This window comes from Odontesthes bonariensis, chromosome 12 (assembly GCF_027942865.1).
Source record: "Odontesthes bonariensis isolate fOdoBon6 chromosome 12, fOdoBon6.hap1, whole genome shotgun sequence".
In the NCBI taxonomy this organism is placed as follows: domain Eukaryota; kingdom Metazoa; phylum Chordata; class Actinopteri; order Atheriniformes; family Atherinopsidae; genus Odontesthes; species Odontesthes bonariensis.
The window spans coordinates 11,627,778-11,648,720 of NC_134517.1; the positions used below are offsets into that span (position 1 = coordinate 11,627,778).

The 20,943-nt window shown below is 39.7% G+C and overlaps 1 protein-coding gene across 1 annotated transcript in view; it reads right to left on the reverse strand.

The window, feature by feature from the left end:
• ramp1 (receptor activity modifying protein 1) overlaps nucleotides 1–20,943 on the reverse strand; it is a 123,075-nt gene that overhangs the window by 38,253 nt on the left and 63,879 nt on the right. The gene's annotated exons all lie outside the window — the stretch shown is intronic.

A 20,943-nucleotide genomic window follows, 5' to 3' on the forward strand; every position in this document is an offset into this window, starting at 1 on the left:
CCTGATTCAAATGATCAGCTCGTCATCAAGCTCTGCAGTGGCCCGATAACGAGCCACTCGTTTGAATCACGTGTGTTGGAGCAGAAAACATCTAAAACATGCAGGGCAGTGGTCCCCGGGGACCAGGATTGAAAAACACTGATCTAAGCTCCATATGTCTGCATTTGTGCTTGAGAAGTTAAGAGAGGGTGGGAATATAGATGTACATGCAAAACTGTAGAAACTGTAAGGAAGGATGTAAATATGAATAACTTGTTTACAACCATGAAAAGTGACATGTTGAAGGGAGGGCAAACGTTTTAAATAGCCGACAGAACTCTAATCAAAGACTGGGATCAAAAGTAAGATCAAGCCTATGTTTGTGAAATGCAGAAATGAAAGGAGCTCAAGAAGAGGGACAAAACAAAAAAACAGGACTTTAGTTTCCAATGTGAGCACTTTCTGATCTGGCATCCTTCCTAGCTGGAGATATGGTTGGGACTATAAAACTAAAGCAACCTGTGAAACTTCAAAGATCAAGCACAAATTTGTGCTGGTATGCAAACTCCTGCCTCCCACATGTTGGACCCTTTAACTTTCCACTTCATTACTTAAAGGACACTACTCCATGTGCTGATGACGAATGCTTTCATAGGAGGAAAGTTGTGTGCTGCAGAGTTGTCCAAGGCAAACACAGTCTTATGCCTACTCAAACACAACTTAATCAAAGTGTTTGAACAAATGGTAGCTAGCATGGGAATTGCTCTTCGTAATTATCCTTGTTTAGGCCTCAAAAACAGTTTATTCCAAGATCATATACTGTAAATTACCTTTGTTCAGAGTGAGCCATGCATCAAAAAAGCCCTTTTGTTGCTGGCTGTCCTCATCCTTCTACAACAAAAACCTCAGCCTCAGTTAGTTTAGCACCCCAAAATGATATATATCACATTTAATGTGAGAGAGAATTCTCGAAGCTTTAATAAATATGACGGGAGTGCAGAAGAAAATTTAGTGATGTTGTAATGGCATGACAAGTCTGTGAAAGACAAAGGTCAGAGTGGAAATATGAGATATTCATGGCTAGATTTTAACCAACAAAAATACTTCATCAATATTTACCCCCAAACTATAACCACATGTTCATCATTGTAGCCATAACTACAAAGATCCCTTAAATTTGAACTAACTAGCACTGTCAACCCAGACCGTGATCTTGCCCCCAGTGTCAGCTTATTCCAGTCAATACAGAGCAGGCTTCAACTGTCAAACTTCACATTGAAACAAGCTGAAGCAAACATTATGCAATGCAATGAATTGTTTTCATCCTGGTCTGTTCATAGGTTCAACTTGACTGCCTACTCCCATGGCAGCTGGGTCAAACTGATTAGTGGGTACAGACACAAGAACCTCTTCCTCCAAGCCACTGGCTTAGATTCTGTTCTTATTACCACTCCACCAATTGCAATTTGTGCTAACTTGCTGGATTTCCTGAAACAAGTTCTTTGAATTTGTCATCTTATCTAATCTATATTTAATAAACCTACTCCAGAGAGAGATTAACCTTGTGTTGCAGACATGACTACTCAATAACTCTTTGGAGGAACCAATAAATAAATTCTGATTAAAAACAACTGCAATCTAACCCAGCCATAAAGTTAACATAAATACAGAGAGCAAACTGTTGCTCTGTTTTGAAGCTCATTAAATTTGTGCGTGCATAGATTACTTGCTTTGGCAGCATGTTGTCCACATGTAGGAGATATTTAAAAAAAGAAAACTTTTTGTATCATCTTCGCTCACTCTGTTAAAACTTATGTTGAGATTTATAAGTGATCTCTGATTAATGCAGGGCCCTTAGGCTAAAAACGCATATTCTCAGAAAACATCCATTCTACATGAGTGGGCTAATTGAACCCCACTAATGATGGCTCAGTTGAATTCATGCTGATCTGAGACAGCCTAGAGGCTGCAAAGAATTACATAAATGACGAAAACCCGAGAATAGAATCTGTATAGGAAAGAAAATGGAAATAAAAGGAGGTAGTTACAGTGTAATTATAGTCTCTGAATCTGTTTTGCTTTATAACAAATTGTTTAATTATAACAAAACTAAAAACTCACAGATAACATATTGGTAACTGGTCACATAAGTGATGTTTGTTACTGATATTATAAAATGTCCAAGTGAATGAGGAGAAGTGTTCCTAACCAGTTTATTTCCGTCTTTTCAGTTACCTTATCAGTAATACAAATAAAAGGAATGGTTGCCTTTGATTTTAGAAAGGCAGCAGTGTTATCATAGTTTCCACTAGTTCATCTTCATGAAAAAACAAGAGGGTTACAGTAAGGGTAACAACATGGATATCAGTGGTTCTGGTTTATATGGGAAAGTACACATTTATCTGTCAACTCAATAGAAAAAGAATTGTAAACAAGAAATAACATCTGTCTGCCGCATCTTTCTTCTGTAACTTCACAATGAATTATCCCAAACAGTTTGTGACAAAAAGTCTCATCCTGTCAAATCAGCTCCAGACACACACATTGCCAATGTGTGTGTTTGAAGCATAAAAGGTCATGGTTAAAGGTCATGGCAAAGGTCATGGTTAACTGAGAATTTTCACATTTCCTCCTGGAACCATTTATTGATTTGGAACTCAAACTACAAATAAGGCCCCTTTCAACCTGAAAATGACTCAGAGTGCACTCTGCTTTGTGCACCCATTGCCTTCTCCTGCCTCATTGTTGAAAAGTGAATGCTGCAGGCAGGCAAGGTCTTCTAAGGTATCTTTGTTGCACTCATTTCATAATTGCATTTCTAGGTTTTGATTTTCAGACCTAGAAAATGTTTCTTTTATTTCAACAAACTGTTAAAATTCCCTAGCCTAGAAATCTAGACGCCCCTAGCGACCGCAAATTGAATTTGCTCCGGGGCTAGTCTAGTCACTTGTGGTCGTTTTCCGAGGCTGAAAATCGAAACTTAATCAGGCCAATCAAATCGTGAGGAGCAGGGTCGGAAGCCGGGCTACCTAGTGACGACAGAGGTGCGACGTTTCAGTGTGTAGTTCCAGAGAGAGGTAAACAATGGCTGCGCCCAACGAACAGTCTTTTGATTTGGCTTTGGCAGCGACTCTAGAAGATTTAAATATACATTTTTCTTTGCGAGACGAACAGATAACTGCACTTAAGTTTTTCTTGAAAAAAAAAGGACGTTTTCGGAGTTTCCTCTCTGACATTAGACTACACTCCACCATGTACTTTTCATCGCGCTGACTACGTAATCCTTCTTCATCGCTCTGATTGGTTGTTGCGCCATCCTATTGCGTGGCGTTGAGTGCAGAGGCAACTTAACAGACAATCGTTTATCCCGCCCACACTGCTATCCAGCTGCACTATACCCCTGTACAGCTTTTTGCTGTAGGGGTCTGGCTTACTAGGCTAAAAATTCCCACCTCTGGCCTTACGACTTGGCCTTGCCCATTTGTTTAGCGCTGGTAAAATGCCCCTCTTTTTGGGAAGATCAAAGAGTATTGGTCATCTGAAGTGGTGGAACCCCTTTTGATTGTTAGACAGCTACCACTCATTGATCTCTAAAAGAAAATGGGTATCTACCCTTATATCAAAAATCAAACCAAGTGGTCAGGCCAAGAGGAAGAATTGGAATTGGACTTAACTCACTTCGGTGTCAAGTGTCTCCCAGAATGACCATCCAGCACTATGCTGCAACAGTTATGCGTACTTCATGTGTCCTGTTTACACGTGTTGTTTATTATGTGTGTGAACTGGAACCAGTTTATTCACGTTTAATTTACTCCTTGTCATCCAAGATGGAGTAAAAAACTAAGCTCAGACAGAAAGCAAAATTACCACAAAAGTATTTTTCTTGCAGCGAAGCAAATGTAGCTGTGTTTGAAATATTATTGCTTAATTTCTACACTTTTAACACAGCTAATGGGCTTATATCTGTGTTTGTTTATGTGCTGTATTTCTAGATCTACATCCTAAGTGCTTTTGAATTCAGGCAATTTTGACACGTAATTAATTCCTTTACCCTATAGACTGACTCAGAAACTTAACTTGCATATTAAGTGATGGCTTTGGACTGGGGAAAAACAACTGAAAAAAGGTCCTGGTATGTTGCTTTGGTCACCACTGGAATCAGCTGCCTGTATCTGTGTTGTTAGTGGATAACTCATGGAACTGACTGCTCCTGTCTGTGCCGTTTCTGGATCGCATGCGCTAATTTACCCTGCTTAGTAATTCTGACTCCTAGTCTTGTGTGTTCCCAAACACACACTTTTAAGTTCATTTTAACAGCTGTTTACCCACTGTTGTGCCATGGCCCTGCAAGCTGTTGCTTGTAATCATGTCTGGACAGTGTGTGACTGAATAGCCATTGAGATAGAATAGTAAAAAATACTTTATTCATCCCCCAGTGGGGGAAATTCAAATGATGAATGAAATTCAAAAAAGACGGTTTGAAATAAACAAAGGCAGGCACCAACTCAAGTTAAAAGCTCAAGTGTGGAACACCAAAGAGGTTGAAATGGAACATCAATGAAAGATCAAGCAAATACATTCATCCTTTAAGAGAATACTGAGAGAGGAAAGCAACTGATAACAAGATTTAAATCAGATTAAACAGATCTATAAATAGAGCTGAAGCTGGGGAAATAGATGATACTTCACAGCATGGTTTTACTCTGTGAAATTGGACTCCAACATTTACATATTTTTTGCAGTTTTCATCACTGACTTTAAATCACAAAATGAAAATAGTACATGTGGAAAGTGTACCGGTTGATTCCCTTTAAAAGAAGTAGATTTTTTAAGGCGCTTCTGGACATTTCCAAGATTATGCTCCACAAGGCATTAACTGACAAATGACAAACGACCTTGAATAAAACTGGGTTATGTCTTGTGGGGTCTTGTTATGTTGTTTTATGCATCACATAAAAATGCAAATATAGAAGCAGGGGGTCTGCAGAACAAGCAAGCTCCTGAGAGAAAAATACAAATTTTGGGATTCTACTTGATGATGTCTTGATGAAGCAGATTGGGGGCATTTTAAACATTTTTTCTCGTGGCCTCTGCAGCAGACAGTTTGGGCCTTGAAGATGGCTTACTAAGGAGGGATGTTTTCTTCCCCTCTCAGCCATTCAAGCAGTTTTTCCTTTCATCTTACCTCAACCTTGTGAATTTTACTGCTAACAAACTTTAAATCCCATTCCAATCTACTTGATACTAAACATTATGTAGGCTACTTGATAAAACATTATGGAACATTCACTCAAAGAGCTTAAACAGGTCTAATAAGACAGGCAACACATTTAACTCCACTGAAGTTTCACTGCCCACCTGTGATAAGTTTGTAATAGACTACTGTTCCACATGTGTGCTATTGCATTTTTTTTCTCCAGCATGAGTGTCTCTAATGTGTATTTGAGGCTGACCACAGCAAATGTTTCAGCTCCACCCATAAACAATTTTGAAAAGATTCAAAAGGAGCCCTTTAGATTAATGCAGCACAAACAAAGCAAAATGGACATGTCCTACCGTTTATGTTTAATTGCTTACTGTCTTGGATAAGGTTAAATAAACACTTAATGGTTAAAAACTGAAAAATATCTTCAGTGTGCTGAAACACCAGGCAAGTTGTGTTTTATTGTTCGCATTTTCTTGACCACCTTTTTTAATAAAATGTGAACACTGATGGTCTTACTTTGTTACATTTCAATTTGAGAATCGTCATCTACAGCCCAGCCACGAAATATATTATCTTAGCATACATTGTTCAGCCAGAGCAGGATTTTTTCTTTTTTTCTGGTACATTTCTGTGATGCAGTTTTTATTGATTCATTTTTCAAGATTCTTTTAAGTTGTGACAGCAACTACTTTGAGCTGCATCACGGCAACTGAGCTTACTCCAAGTTAAATGTCTTTGAATTATACTATAAATGTGCCTATTGTCATTTTTAAGATTAAAGAAGGAGCCAAATGCAAACTGTGGACAGGAAACAGGCAGATTTTCTCACAGAGCAAAAAATCCATAAAATTCTGACATAAACATAAAGGAAGGAGAGATAGAACAATAAATCAAGCATGACTAAACAAAATGAAAATAACCAGTAAAGAAGATAAAGATTTTGAATATAAACAAAGAAAACTGGACAGTATCGACACAAAGGAAAAACTAACAGTTGCCCTTATACAGGCATGAAGGAATAACCAAACAAAAATCAAGTGTGACACAAGGTCAGAAAGCAGATCCTACTGTGATGCACAAAAGAAAAGTGAAATCAGCCAAAACACATGGAACATGGAAACCTAAAACCTAAAAGACAACCTAAAAACAAGCACAAAGAAAACAACCACAGACTATAGCAATTTATATATTGGGGAGACAGTGCCTCATATACAGGGTACATTGAAACAGGACAGAACAGGTTAGGATTTCAAAGATCAACACAATCAACAAAATCAGTTGCAAAATGAAAAAAAAAACAAAATTGCATCAAATGGTGTTTGTATATTTATATTCTAATCCAAATCAATCTTACAAAATGTTCTAACATCTTGTGATTAAAACCCCTGAACAACTTCAACCCTTTTTGTTTTGCATTTTTGAGTCTAGATGACAGAACTTAAGCATTTACAATTAGCCCCGTGACTGGTTTGAATTGCTTTAATATTTGCTATATATTGTTTCATTTTGAAAAGATATTGTTTTACATCTGACAGAAACTTTCTTATGTCACTAAAACTCAACCTGCTGCACATTCCACAATCTACATTCTTTTCCTTTTTGTCACCTTTCCTTCTGGCTTTGACTGTAGCAGCTATGGTGCTTTTCAGCCTGCAAGGAAAAATGATGTCAACTCCACCCATTTTATGTGACCATGCACATCTCCAGAGTCGTAAAACCTGCTCTGACTTCCTGAGTTGATATCCAGCATCGTAGTACTGATTAGTGAGATCTCTATTGTTAGGATTAGTCAAATCAGATAACTATAACATACCCTAAATTTGAAAAACCTGCTTCATAGTACAGACCTCAGATCATCAAAAAAAATCTTAAACTGCCCAGTCCTCACCTGGCCACAACTAAGGAAATAAAACAAATGATCAACCAAGGAACCACTCTGTGATGAAATCGCACAAACCACAGATTGAGAGTCACCATACAGGTGTTAGAGTTTATTTTCTACTAAAGAGCCAGCCTGGTCTTCAACAAAATGTGAAACATTTACCAAACTACGTGTTTCTTTTCGTGCCAATGGGGATAGATCCCTGCATTACTTTCACAGCAATCTACTTCAGTTGCAGGTCTGGTTTGTGACATGTTTTGTGAGGGCTGGGAGGTATTCCAGGAGAAGTTTTGGTGAGGTACAGCATGTTATAGCAGTGTTTCTTCTTACACGTGCCATGGTGTTGTCCTAACCTTGACAGGGTAGTTTTTAATGAGTAATCCTCACGTGGAAGATCACATTGAGAAGAAAGTTTACTCTAAAACATTAATGTTTGAAACACAAAGTGAATTTCACACCTTGACAGTAGTCTGTGCAGCTCTGCCACCAAACGATTCACATAGTGAAAAACATTTTCACAAAATCTTTTTAAACAATATGCAGTTCTTTTCATGCAGTAGAAAAAAAACTGTGAATTTATGTGAAAAGGACTGGTTTCAAGTTTTCTTGTGCACAGGTCGATGCTTTATAGGTGAAACAGTCTCTTCAAACTACAGTCTATGACTTATTCTACTGTCTAAATGACAAATAGGCAAGAGAGACAGGCAGCTGTGTTCATTCAACGTCTTAGTCTAATTAGATGGCTGATGTTTTACAAATGACCCAGCATCCTACTCTGTGCCACCGTTTCCTCTCAACAATGAATCACAGCGAAGGAAACCTTCATCTCTGGTCTTTGATCAGAGTTATTTTTGACCACCGCTGCCCTCTCACTCGATCTAACATCCGAACACCCACTTCGTTGACTTTTCACCACATTTTAGTTGTGAATCATCTCAGTTCACGGGGTTGCAGTGGAGAGGAGAAAACAAGCAATCTGTTTCTCTTCCCATCTGACAGCTCAATGTAGATTCTGGGAGGTTACACAGATTTCATGCATATTTTAAATAATAACGGAAAAAAGCCCACACATTTGAGTTCTTCCTGTATAAAACGTTATCTATTTGATGTTCACGCTTTGAAAAGTTTGGGTGAGTATCTCTGACTTTACACATGATTTAACTTTGCTTTTTTTTTTCCATTCGGTACACCAGGAAATCAGAACACTTTCGAACAAAGTGTTTTAAAAAACAACACCGTCGAAGGTGGTCGGGGAAGCTTAACCCTTTAATGTCCTGTTCTATCTTTTGGTCAGGCACATTTTTCAGTAACTACACTGTAATTTATCAAAAATGTTGTGCCAGTAAACCAACCTAAACCATGTCTACCCATTGGTTTAGGGATGTAATATGAAAAGAAAGTATATTCTATTACATTACTTTTATGAAATTTCATATTTTACCAAAAAGTAACACTCCAACCATTTGATTAAAAAGAAAAAAAGAAAAGAAAAAACATTGATTCAGATTATTATTGCTCCAAGGAAATGAAAAAATGCAAGGAAATATTTTAACATTGCTTCTTTTCCCATTGCAAATATTACAGGGTTAAGCACTAAGCATGGAAGAAAAAAAGATATTTTGAGTTGACAAGTTGAGCAGTTAGAAGCTGCCTGTCAAAAGTTAAATATAGAATTATTAGGCACAGAATTTACATTTGAATGAACATTTGTCCAAAACACAAAAAATTGTTGGACAAAGATTGAATAATTTTATTAGCACATGTTTTTGGTTTTATGTGTATGTGCATGCATGGTGTTTATTTGCTTAAATTCTTAACATTAATATGTCTGTCAGAGAAAGTTTTCTTTACAGCATTAATCAGTATCACAGACTTCTTCTTCTGACTTTTAGTAACAACACTGATACTGCTGATAGCTTCTATGTTTCAATTTGTCCTCCCTATGATATAAGACTTGAACACAATGCCATCTGGGGGTGGGAATCTTTGGGCATCTCACGATTCGATTACGATTCAGGGGCTACGATTTGATTTTAAAACGATTATTGATGGGTCTTTAATTTATGTATATTGATGCACTTTTTCACAACATTTCTTTTTGTCACACTGAATATGCATTCACAACTAGCAATTTTGAAAAACAGTGCATTTGTAATAAAAAACAAGAGTTGAATTAATTTCCATTAAATTTTATTATAATAATGGAAATGTGTGCAAACTGGAAAGTTGCTCAGGTGGAATCGAGTTAACCCCTAAATTCCACCAGGTGCGTGTGTTGCATCTGTGCTCCAGCAAGGCAGCGGAGCTGATACGTTTAAATTTTAATTAGTGGCTGTGCTTCCACCGGTTCTGTCACAGCTGCGGCGCTCCTGAGCCTCCGCAGCAGATATACAGCTTCTATTTTTGCCGGACGCCGAAGCGCAACGCAGCAGCACATATATGTCTATGGCACAGAGTGCAAAAAACAAAAAAAAGACGTGTTAAGAGGATCATATTTCCCTGCACTACATCTTGAAAACGTCATAATAACGTGGCTCTTGTCCAGTTCGCTTCTGCCGCCGACGTTGTAGAAGTGTTTCCACATGTCTGCTTTTCAATTAGAAGGAGCTGTTCGGATCTCACGTCGAGGTGGGTAGCTGAGGTCAGCCATGTTTGTTTTCCTCCGTGCAGCGTGTGTCCCGGAGATGATGCATACCTTCTTAGTTTTGCATTTTAGAACCTTCTGTATTACTTTATTTACATAATCGAAATTTGGACATTTGTGAATCGATTCAGAATCGTCCACGTCCAAATAGCGATGCAAGAATCGGAAATTTCCCCCACCCCTAATGCCATCACAGGATCACTTTTTAAAAAAAAAAACTTTTGTTCCTGTGATGGGTTGCCTGGCTTCTCCCTTCGGGGCTCTATGGGGGGGGGGGGGGGGGGGGGGGGGGGGGGCGGGTGTGCTGGTTGCCAGGGTCTGGGGGCCCTTCCTGTCTGCTCCTGCTCTCTGGAGTGGGGTTGCTTACGGCCCCTTTCCACCCCATTATTAAGCACAATCAATGTGAAACTTTTGCCATACATTTTACACATACATAGACACGGTTCTGGTTCTATCTCCTTTCTTTTCTCCTCACTATCCTTCTGTCTTTCATTCCACCTTTCAATTAATATCTAAATAAAAAAAATAAAAAACTATGTGAGAAGACTGGCTCTGTGAGCTTCGGCTTTGCTGATGCCGGTGCTTCTGAGTACAGCAAAAAAAAATAGAGACCCTGCAATCTTCCCTCAAGTAACTAATAATTGACTAATCCTACTGCTTTAGGGAAGTTGCAATTTTCATAAATCACCATAAAACTGTTTGATTGACTTTGAATAAAAGTCAAAGATTTTCTTTATCAATACATAATAAATAATCATCTGGTCCTTCAGGATAAGTAAAATAAGGTACAGCCTAAAACAACACATGATGTATTAAACCAATGTCATTATTTACTGAACAAAAACTAAACCAAAATGCAGAGGCAGTGTGTGAAAAACTAAGTCTACCTTACTGCTTTCAGAGGATTTAAGAAGGTAAGTAGTAGCCACCTGCTGTAGATGGACTTGATTTACTAATCATCAGTAAGTGTGAGCATCTCTATAAACGCAAACGTTTTGGCATTCAGGTGTATGTTAACACAATTTGACGGAGGAAAGACATCAGCAATGATTTTGGAGAAGCAACTGTTGTTGCCCATCAATCTACAAAAGGTTATAAGACCATTTTCAAACAATAAGGAGTCCATCATTCTACGATGATAAAGTGGAAAAACATTCAAGTCAGTTGATAATATTCCCCTGAGTGGATGTCCCAGCAAGTTCATCAAAAGGTCAGACCGTGCAATCCTCAAAGAAACTGCAAAAAACCAAAGAGCTACATTTTAGACTCTACAGGCATCAGCTAGACTATTAAATGCTAAAGACACAGGACCTGGGAAAGTTGAAGTCCTTGAGTTGACCATAAACTCGTCAGTGTACCAAAGTATTCTTCAACAGTGTTATTAACCAGCCAGTCACCATTACACTTAGCAATGCATGTTGTAATAAGTTGACCACACATATGACTCAAAATGAGACTTGTACATAAAATAGGGATCAGTAGCCTACCAACTGCCCATAGTCCTACTGCAGACAAAGGAAATGTAAGTAATTGAGAATAATGCCAGTCAAGTATAATTTTATCAGTTTGGTGTGTGGTTTTAGCTCTTAGGCTATTTATTGTATGCTTTCTCATACCATAGTAACGTTCTCCTAAGGTCAGTAAGTATTGCAAACTGAAAAATGAGGAAGACCCTGAGAAGGAGAGGGTGGAACTGTGGAACTAATTTCATTGGCGCCTCCCGTGAGCTGGAAATGGACAAGCCAAATCCAGGCTTCAATAGCATGGAGAAGTACCTGAGCACGCAGAGCTGTACCTGGGTGTTTAACCCACCCCATGCGTCCGACATGGGTCGCGCGTGGGAGCGCATGATTTGGCATCGCCCGCCGTACCTTGGATTGCATGTTGCTTGATCAGAAGAAGTCTCGCCTAACACATGAGGTTCTGACTACGCTCATGGCCGAGGTAGCTGCAATATGAATGCTAGAACTCTCATCCCAGTGTCATCGGATCCAGAATCGCCTCTCATCCTCACACAAGCAATGCTCCAGACCCTCAAGACAGGCTCTGCGCCTCCTCCTCAGCCAGGCAGCTTTTAGGAAGCAGATCTCTTCAGAGAGGAGTGGAAGCAAGTTGAGGGCCTGGCAGATATGTTTTGGAACAGGTGGAAACATGAATACCTCAAAACACTGCAGCTCCGGCAAGAAAAACGGCCAAGCCTCCAAGAAGGAGACATAGTTCTTCTGAAAGACAAGCAGGTAAAGAGAAATGAATGGCCTATGGGCATATCACGGATACCTTTCCAGGAGCCAGGATGGATTGGTCCGGAAAGTCGAAGCGGAAGTCGTCAGGGATGGAACCAAAAAGACTTTCTCTCGTCCAATTACAGAAGTCGTTCTGCTACTTTCTCCAAAGACTGATTCTGTTTGTTAATGTGGGCTCTTTAAAGAACCCAAGCGGGGAGTGTTATGCCCCTGGGAAATGTGTTGTTCGTTTGCTAGGAATGCAGTTCAGTGTCATTTGTCTGTTTTGGTTGCCTTGGCAGCGTAGAAGCGGTGCATGTTGGGACAAATGTGCCACGTTGGTCAGCTACTGCCATGCGGGCACACGCAGTCTTCAGCTCTTCCATTAATCCGCCAGTTGTTCTCCCTCTTCGCTAAAGCAACGTTTGTGTGTATTGTTTATCAGTTGACAATAGCATTAATCTGGCAATTGTGAGTTAGTATGTATATTAAGACTGCTAGGATTTAAATTGTGTAGCTAAGCTGAATTAGCTCTATATGTTATGACTGTTTGATGTTTAGATCAGATTTTATCTTTATAATATTAATGCAGATGTTTTTGCTGTATTTTTAGTTTCAAAAGATTCTCAGTAAACTTCATGGAATCAATTACATGCGTCCTGGATATTATTGAGAATTGTTTTAGGGTAATTTGGAACGTAGCCTATGACAAGAGGTGTAAAATAATGGATGAAAAACAAGCTGCTGTACTAGTCTCTCTGTGTTATCTTGACCAAAGCATGTCACATGTTTTTCATTAAGACCTCCCCAAATTGTGTCAGCTTGTGATAAAAAGGACTATTTTCAAAATGGTCCTTAACTGTACCTTCCGGTGCAATATAAGTAAGAAGACATATAAAGAGAATTAAATCAAGAAACCTTGACCTTGATAATGTAAATGAAGGAAGTTGGATCAATTGGTCAGGGGTGAAAATGTCTGTGAAAGAAGTTTCCCTCCACTGATTTTACATTAAATTTGACAAACATAATTAGTGGCAATCAGCAATCAGTGGTATTAGTAGGAAAAAGAAAGTCAACGTGTCATATTTACTAATATTTCCGTCTTAAAGTAATATGCAGTTGCTTTTTCAAAGACCTTAGTTGACATGGTGGTTTTTATATAGCAGAATACCTTTCATGAACAAAATAAGCAGTAAACACAATGACTTTGCACTTCCACCTTGAAGCTACACTGCACTAATGACAATGTCTAAATCACAGATTCAAAGCAGCAAGCAACAAAGGAGAGAGGCACTGACGGAACTACTTTGCATATCCACAGATCTCAGAATACTAAATTAAACAAAAATGAAGCTTCATCTATTCCATTTATATAAAAAAAATCATCTCTTTATAGAGATGATTTTCATGGTATTTTCAAGAAATATCAAGGCATGTAATCCCACAGAACAGAGACTCATTTCAGAAGTTTATGGGAACATATTTTCATGTTCCCACAGAATGTGAAGGCATTGATTTATTGAAAATAATAACTTTTTCATCTGTTCTATAAAAAGTAATTTGTATTCATCATAATATTTCAAAGATCTTAAGGGCAAAATTCAGTGTTGGGTCACTTTTTATGAGACTTCAATAAATCAACACCATGGGTCATTTGTTCAAGCAGATATTGCAACCAATGATTATGTCTCCATATTCCACTTCTAATCATTGTGTATGCAAGATGTTGTGTTATGTATCCCCTAGGCAGCTAACATCACAAATAGGGTGACCAGATGTCCCGAAAAATTCGGGACAGTCCCGAATTCTAAGCTTTTGTCCCGAATCCCGAATCTGGCTGTACTTGTCCCGAAAATTAAACTTATGTCAAATAATTACTTTTTAACCCCAAGTAAAGTACACATCTCAAACTAATGCTACTGCCGTCTGTGCCACCTAGAGGCTGGTTGCTTGCGCAGCCCCAAATGTTAAGTGGCTGCGTACTGCCCCGGCTACAATGTATCTATTTTGTTATCTTTAGGACATTCTAATTCCATTCCATTGCAACAGTAAGCGCGAACAATGACCGGCACGAAAATTCACTTTCACTGACACACAATAGCTAGCGAAATGGCAGACGAAGAGCCACACCATCAAGCAAAAAAACAAAAGCGACAATGCAGGTACAGGAAGGAATGGGAGGGCAAATATTCATGGCTTACAAATGCATTGACGGATGAATTTAAGGCATTGTACGTTCAGTTCGTCATGTTAAAAGTTAAAGTTAACTTTAACTTTCATGTTAATTTTATGAACCCCGGAATTTTGGACTGTGTACGTTATACCAATACACTGGAACTTGCCATGATATTACCGGAGTGTGCGTCTTTTATTGCAATTATACCCAATCTACACTAGAACACCGACGACAAAGCATTTTATTACTGTACATGTAAGTCAGCCCCCGCGCGCCCCGTCCCGAATTTCAGCCAACCTCATCTGGTCACCCTAATCACAAATGACATCACATATTGTCATGTTAGTGCTGTGAAATAATATATTTTTGCCCAAACTATGATTTTATTGCTAACCCTAGCTTTTACTCACAACAGCATTGAAACAGTGAGTCGAATGGAAAGAGGTAATGAAATGAACAAATGACACAAAAATTGATTGATTTGAATTGAAAGATTTGTTGTATGGTCATTTTAAACTGTAGTGCTATGGTTGAAAGTGCTTTGTGCCCTCTCCTTCCTCTGTGACTTCTTACACAAGGGAACTGTCCTCCTTACCAAGATGTGCTCATGTCAAGCCTTTGATCGCATCCATCCATCCATTATCTATACCGCTGAATCTGTCGGTCGGGTCGTGGGGGGGCTGGAGCCTATCCCAGCAGTCAATGGGCGAGAGGCTGGGTACACCCTGGACAGGCCGCCAGTCCATCGCAGGGCCACATAGAGACAAACAAGACAAACAACCACACACACTAACTCCTAAGGATAATTTAGAGTCACCAATGAACCTAACATGCATGGTTTTTGGACAGTGGGAGGAAGCCGGAGTACCCGGAGAGAACCCACGCATACACGGGGAGAACATGCAAACTCCACAAAGAAAGGCCCCAGCCGGGAGATGAACCTGGAACCTTCTTGCTGTGAGGCGACAGTGCTAACCACTACACCACCGTACAGCCTTTGATCCCATTAAAAGAATATGAGACCTTTGATACACGTGAAAACAACTGCATGTAAAGGCTAAAAATGGTGTCCATAAGTGTGACGGATGTGTTGTGAAAAGAATGGCCGTTTCTCTATACGAAGTATGCTAAGTACGTACTTGTGCACTTACAAGTATGGACTTGTCGGAAGTACGGACTTCTGAGTACGCAAGTACGCTCATTGTTCATTTGGAACGGAAGCGTACTTGATTACGTTAAAGACATTGCCGCCAAAAAAAAAAAAAAAAACGTAAACGATTGTTTTTTGATTTTTCTGTTCATTGCTGCCTGTGTGTGATTTCAACAGCAAAGAAAAATCAAAACTTCTGGAAAAGATTGAACCTGTGTTGGAATGCCTTATTTTAAAGCTGAAGAGGAAGCGGTGAGGCTGAGGAGGGAGAAACGGGAGCGACGAGCCAGGATGCAGAGGAGGAGCAGGCTAATGGCATACCTTTAGCCCACATTTCAGTCAGGCTTCCGACCTCACCACAGTACAGAAACGGCTCTTATTAAAGTGTTAAATGACATAAGGTTGAACACTGACTCAGGCAAGGGGTCAGTTCTGGTATTGCTGGATCTCAGCGCTGCATTTGACACTGTGGATCACAGTATACTGCTGAACAGGTTGGAAACCTGGGCGGGACAGTCCTAGAATGGTTCAGGTCCTACTTGGAGGAGCTGAGTTATTTTGTGACCATTGGAAGTAATCAATCTGATCGAGTGGCTATGACATGTGGAGTTCCTCAGGGGTCAGTTCTTGGACCCCTTCTGTTCACTCTATACATGCTGCCTCTGGGTCAAATTCTGAAGAACTCTAAAGTCAACTACCACAGCTATGCAGATGACACACAGATATATCTCCCACTGTCTCCAGATGACTGCAGTCCTATAGAGTCATTGTGCGACTGCTTAGAGCAAGTCAAAAAGTGGATGAACCGAAATTTCCTTCAGTTAAATCAAGAAAAAACTGAGGTCATTGTGTTTGGCAACAAAGAGAAGAGGTTTGCTGTCAGTAAACATCTTGCGTCACTGTCTTTAGAAACTAAAGACCAAGTCCGGAACCTTGGCGTGCTGATAGACTCAGACCTGACCTTCAATAATCATATCAAATCAGTCACCAAATCAGCCTTTTATCAACTGAAGAACATATCCAGAATTAAGGGTTTCATGTCCCAAACAGATCAGGAGAAGCTGATTCATGCTTTCATCTCTAACAGACTTGACTACTGTAATGGTCTTCTGACTGGACTCCCCCAAAAGAGTCTCAAACAGCTGCAGCTCATTCAGAATGCTGCAGCCCGAGTTTTAACCAGAACAAAGAGATCAGATCACATCACCCCAGTTCTCAAGTTTTTACATTGGCTCCCGGTCAGATACAGAATAGATTTTAAAGTTCTGCTACTCGTCTACAAATCACGGAATGGTTTAGGTCCAGAATACATGAATGACATGCTATTAGAGTATGAACCCAGCAGAGCTCTTTTAACTGTGTTTTTAATTTTTATTCTATTTTTTTCTCTTTAAATTGCTTGTTTTTATGCTGTTCTTTTAAATGCCTTGTCTTTATGTAAAGCACATTGCCTGTGGTATGAAATGCGCTATATAAATAAAGATGCCTTGCCTTGCCTTGCCTTGCCTTGCCTTACCTGTCAACTTTTGTCAACTCCTCTGCCATCTTCGCTTGACCCGCACTGCTTTCTGGGCTAGCAAGCTGTCTGAAGTCTACACAAGTCACCACAGGAGCATACCCGATAAAATGGGCGGAGCAAGTACACATCTGGGAATGTGGAGCGTACTTGTCTGGATGCGTACTTTGAATTGGAACAGTACTTGGTCCTTTAGTGATGACGTTTTAGAAGTACATGAGAAAAACAAGTACAGACAAGTACGCACATTGAGAAACGGCCAATGTATTTTAGTGCCAACCATGATGTCATGCTCTGCCCCCATATATACACTCTGGATTTTGTGGAAAATGGATCAGATGTATTGGTATTTATATGTCTTGTCACGGTCTGTGTTTTTGTCAACAGTTTTTTCCTTGAGTGTCTTTTTTTGTTTGTATGCTCCTGTGCCTGGTAGGCGTGACGGTTGGCGGTGACCTGATTCCCTCATCACCTCCCCCTGTGACTGATTGCAGTGTCTCCTGCTCGTTGCAAGTTTGTTTCTTTTCCGCTAGTGGTACTACACCAGCTGAAGATTCATGAGTACTCAAGTTTCATGTCAAGTTCTTTGTGGATTTTTAATTGTTTTCTTGCTAATTCTTTAGTTGTCTATCTTTCAGAGAAACCATTCTAATTCACCTTCAACCTGCCAAAACTGCTACAGGAAAGGAGAAGCCACTCTACACCGTCACCACTAACACCATCACCTTCACCGGTCTGCAGTATCACAGGAAAGTCATTCAAAGCTTCAGTCCATCTACTCAGTAGTTCTCACTTTCAAGAATGAAAGCCATTCTGGAATTCAAAGGACCATCGTTAACTTGCTGCTCTGTCATAGAGCCATATACTCATTCATGGAGAAACGTACATACCAGCTTTCACCAATATCCACCTGCGAGCTCATGTTCATCTTATCTGCACTTTTTGTAAATAAATTCACTTACCTATTATTCACCTGTTCCAAATCATTTATTTCTGGATCATGCCTACCTTACACCTTCTATATTTCTGTCTAAGAAAATGTAGCCATTATGAACTTTTTTGGGGAGTTCAGAGCAATGGAGGGTTAGGGTTACACTAAAAAACCCTAACCCTAATATACACAAAAAATGTTATATTGTTCTGAATTAAACAGCTTGATCCATCAGCTACTTTCCTAAGAATTTGCCGTATTGCACGCTTGAGAAATAAATTATAGGGTGCTGAAAGCAGCGGAAAAAAATGTCAAAGTCATTTTCCCATCTGACTACCACATTGTTGTGAAAATTCTAAATGCCAACGGGGCTGTCTGTTTACATACCTTGATGTCGGTAATTTTACCTACAAATTAGTATTTTTGTAGCTGATTATCAAGTGCTGTTTGAGAACAAACAAATGACAACAACCTAACAATGGGTCTCATGCAAGAACATTTTCGTATTTTTATTCTAAATTTCTCTTACATTTTTCATACGAAGGTCTCGTACTAACACGCCACGTCAGAATCAACAAACGCTCTTAACTTTGGAAAAAGTGTGTAAACGACCTGCGTAAATGATGAATGCCACCCGTGTGTATTTAAGTGCACGTGCACGAGGATAGTAGATTTGCATACTCCACGCCCAAAATAATACCATATAAGGCTGTGCTTCCTCTCTCCTTTGCCAGGAAGTGTTGAGTCATGAAAATGGCATTAAGGCACAAAATGAACAACTTTACGGGCTCTGAGATTGAAGTTCTGCTTTCAGAGATCCAAAAAGGAAAATCTGTCATTTTCAGCAGTGACAGCAGTGGAATTACGGGACCTGCTAAAGCGAAGACATGGGAAGCAATTACGAGTGCTGTTAATTCCGTGTCACCTGTAGTTCGTAATGTCACCGAAATAAAGAAGAAATGGTTTGATATGAAAATGGCTTAAAAATGTGCTCGATGACTGCAACTAAAGCTGTGCAATCAGTTGTTGCCTCATCATGATGGCTCTTTGATGGGGGGGTCCATGAGGGGGGTCTTCTGGCACCACACCTTCTGGTCTGCTTGGGCTGGTTCAGGTAGTGGGAGACCCTCGTTCATGGCAATATTTTGCAAAACGCAGCATGCCAGAATAATCTGGGCTATAGAGCAGTTTGCCCCTCACTGTATCGAGACACACCCACCTGGCCTTCAGCTCACCAATAGTGCTCCACAACAGCACGGGTGCTTTGATGCATATATGTTTGCAGTCTATTGCTTGGTGGAATTGGGTTTTAATGCAGCACAGTCCTTGGCAATCTAAATCGGGATGTAAGCCATTTGTCTATCTCCACATGGATATCTACACGGTCTCTTCCAAGAGCCTGACGCGCTAAGGCATCCAAAAGCATCAAGTCAGCCATGGTAACGCAGCTGGTTACACTTCCCATAGACCATGTTATATACAGAGTCAAATTAACTTTCAATTAGTGCATAATTTAAGTCAAACAGAATAATGTCAGCATCATTATGGGGTATAATGTATATATATATATTTACGTTTGCTTCCAAGTAATTAAATATACAATCAATTAGTCAATCAAATTTGATTCGAATAACAGCGGACTATTTTCCGAAACTCCTACGACAGCTCTGGATCACTCGTAAATTCTGTTCGTACCTGAAAAAAAAACGTAAAATACGAAAAGATTGATGAATGTGCAAATTCCCTTAAATCACTTAAGAACAGATCTGTGCGTACGAACGGTTGTTGCATGAGGCCCATTGTTCTCATCACCCAAGTATACAACTGTATAGATGAAAGTGAGTCATTCTTGCTATTTTTTTTTTTTTTAATTTGGCAAGGAATGCACGATCTTCACAATGCCAGTAGCCAATAGCAGCTGCTGTCATTAAATGGTATCACAGTTTCACCTCTGGACCCTGTCACTCACAATTACATGCACACAAGTTAATGCTTTCCTCCAACCATAACGTCTGTCTTAATCAGACAGCTGAAAACTCAGGGGGGCTTATGCACCGCTGAATATCCCTGAAAGCATTTCCATAATTGAAATGGGGGTTTTATGGAGAGCAGAAGAAAAAAAGATCCTTCAAAGAGACGTCAAAATGAGCAGTGCATATATTTAAAATCAGCAGCCTATCACTGTAACACATTAACTTTCAATTTGGCATATACAACCCCATTTCTAAAAAAGTTTGGAACTGTTAAACACTGTTAAATATTGATGAAAATTTATTTGCAAGTCTCATAAACCAAACTTTTTTTTAAACAATACGCCATAACAACATATCAAAAGCTGAAAGTGTGAAAATTGACTATTTCATGAAAAATACTGGCATATCTTGAATTTGATAGCAGCAACCTGTCTCTAAAAAGTTGAGATGGGGCAACAAAAGGCTAAAAAAGTAAGTTGTGCTATTTTTACAATACCCATTTAGTTTTCAGCCAGTCGGTTTTAAGCATTTTCTGTTGAATGTGCAGATGATATGATCTGTGTTAGGGGTTTAGTTTTTCAGGTTTTGGTTTTCCTGTGTTTTGTTTCTATTCAGCTTTCTTGTCTGTTATTTAGTCTTTTTTTTTAATCTGGATATTTGCTGTTTGCCTTTGTCTTTTTATTAGTGGTGGGCCCTTATCGGCGTTAACGTGCTGCGATAATTTGAGAGTCTTATCGGGCGATATAAAAAATATCGCCGTTAATCTATTCTCAAAGTTGGGTTGGGAACTGGGTCAAAATAGGTAAGCAAACTGTGATGACTTTTACCTTGCTATTTTAGCTCGGGTGTGGGCTGATGTACTTTGTCTGCCGCTAGGTGTGATGAAAACAGAAGAACGCCACTTTGCAGAAGCCTGTGCTAGGCAGTTTATGGAGGTCGCTAATCTGTGGGGGATAGTTGACAAAATCTGCTCTGTTGGAACAGACAGTGCTCCTAATATGGTGGCCGCAGGGAGGATACTGCGCGTGTGGCGCAACAGAGACGCACTGCACACAACGCTATCTCAACAGCAGCACCACCTGGCCCTCCCAACAAGTGCTGAATATGAGAAGTTGGCGAAGCTAGAGAAACTGCTGGAGCCATGCATGTGAATAAGCTGGTCTGCCTGCTGCGTGTACACCAAGAGCGACCTCGCTGGAGAAGCTTCGCTTGAGAATTTGCTTTGGTAGCTTTGGTAGCTCGTGACTTCACATTTAGAATGTTA